The sequence below is a fragment of the Penaeus vannamei genome, chromosome 31 (genome assembly GCF_042767895.1).
Source record: "Penaeus vannamei isolate JL-2024 chromosome 31, ASM4276789v1, whole genome shotgun sequence".
NCBI classification, from domain to species: Eukaryota; Metazoa; Arthropoda; class Malacostraca; order Decapoda; family Penaeidae; genus Penaeus; species Penaeus vannamei.
The window spans coordinates 19,618,955-19,621,454 of NC_091579.1; the positions used below are offsets into that span (position 1 = coordinate 19,618,955).

The 2,500-nt window shown below is 28.7% G+C and overlaps 1 protein-coding gene across 3 annotated transcripts in view; it reads right to left on the reverse strand.

Moving 5' to 3' along the window:
* The window catches only part of tup (LIM1_Isl and LIM2_Isl domain-containing protein tup), a gene marked incomplete at its 3' end in the record, with an annotated part of 41,306 nt that overhangs the window by 38,623 nt on the left and 183 nt on the right, over positions 1–2,500 (reverse strand).

Below are 2,500 nucleotides of genomic sequence, written 5' to 3' on the forward strand. Positions count from 1 at the left end.
ATTATCATTAACATTATCATTATCATTATCATAATAATAATGATAATAATAATAATGATAATAATAATAATAATAATAATAATAATAATAATAATAATAATAATAATAATAACAATAACCATAATAATAATAACAATAATGACAATGAAATAATAGTGATAATAATGATGACAATGATAATAATGATGATGGTGAAGATGATGATGATTATATATGTATTGATGATAATAACAAAAAACAGTTATAATGATAACGATAAAGATAGTTATCATAATAATCACAATAATAATCATAATTATTACTATCATTAATCATTCTCATTATCATAATTACTATTAGCATCATTTGTATCACTATTGTTATCATTATGATCATCATTGTTTTCATTAACATTATTATTATTATCATTATTATTATCATTATTATTATTATCATTATTATTATTATTATTATTATCATTGTTATTATCATTATCATAATGATTATTGATTTTATCATTATCATCATTTCATTATCGTTATAGTTATTATTATTATTAATATTATCATCATAATTATTATCATTATCAACACTATTACAATTATTATTATTATTATATATCTCAATATTATTATCATTACTGACATCGTCATATTATCAACATTGTCATTATTCTCATCAACAACAACAAAATAGGATACTAATGAATAAGATAATGATGATGATGATAATATCAATACTGATAATGATAATAATAAATAATGATAACAATAATAATAATAATAACTGTAATGATAATGATGATGATGATGATAATAATGATAACAATAATAATAACAAGGATAATAACAATAATAATAACAATAATATCATGATAACAATAATAATAATAGCAATGATAATAATAATAATAATAATAATAATAATAATAATAATAATAATAATAGTAATAATAATAATAATAATAATAATAATAATAATAATAATAATAATAATAATAATAATAAGAGCAACAATGGAAAGAATGATAACAATAATGCTAATGATAAAAGTACTGATTAAGATAATATTGACTACTAATGGTTTATAATCAGTACAAATAAACAATAACAAACAGACAGAAGTAATCTAATAAATACAATAAATATAGATTATTATGATGTTATGATAATAGTAATGATAATAATAAGAAGAGGAAGAAGGATATAATAACAATAATAATGAGTAATCAATAATAATAGTAATTAGTACAAAATGCAGTTATAAGAAATACTCATAATAAGATTGATACTCTAATAACACATTTAGTAATCGCAGGCCACTTGATTAGCATATGAAACCAATCCTTAATACATCAGACTACTACCATTATTTCTGTATACATGCACTTACATTAAGTATACATTGAGGTTTAGTATCAACATTATTTACCGAAAATGCAGCGATATTCTTCAGTCAGTATGTTAAATTGATGTACAGTCATCAGTAGTTGTCCTAACGGCCTACCTTTGGTTATATCTACAGTTTTGGCCTTACAGTTTAGGGCTGAATATATTTCCCCCTTCGAAAATCTACACTGACTGACACTTACAGAATTCCAACTGTTACATTAGACTGGGCAATGAAGGATAACAAGCGCCTCTACCTATACCTCTGTACAAGTGCGAAACCTTAATATTTCTTGTCTACCCTCAAGAGTTTTTAGAATTTACACTGGCTACTGGACAGTCTTTTATTTTACCATCACAAAATACTTTTCACCGCAGCATTTATTTACTGGCCGTACGGTCTGCCCTAATATTGATTCACGAGATAAGGCGGTCTATACCATATTCCCAGAACGTTAACGGTCAGCCTGTCCTGTCATCACTATCATAATTTCACATTTACCGTGCACAAAGCTACAGGGCATGGTAAAGTCTGCGCAGGTAAGATCACGAGCGAGAAAGAAAATCTCATTTGCATAATTAGCCTAAGCACTTGCGTAAGTACCAGTCATATCCAAAACAAAAGAAAAAATAATGTAACATATTCACCGGTTTGGATACAGCTCCTGACAGTGGCGGTCGCGCTGCCGTGAAATTAGCAGCGTTGTTTATTTAATCAAAACACTTGCGGCGATTCGTGTTTATTTCTGCTCTTGGCCTCACTGCGATGTCTGCATGCCCACTAGCCGGGGTACAAAATCAAGTTGAATACTCTATGCAATGTATTCTTTATGTTTAATGCAGCGACAACCGCATTACGCGCGACAGGGTAAGGGGCGCCACTGACAACGATTAGGCAGCAACACGGATGTGGTCGCGGCGATTAACTTAATTTTGCAAACTTCCTGGGCGGTTATTTTCGTCTAAACTTCAAATTGTCGTAGCATCTTCCCTCTCCTTGGCCGTGTCATGACTGCTAATATATGAATGACACTGTGTCTGAAGCCCAGGTAGACTAAAAGCATCGCGATGCCTTTGTAGAAACGCTGCGCCAATTCTAGGCCGCTAATGAAGTTTGCTAATCTCATGCGTAA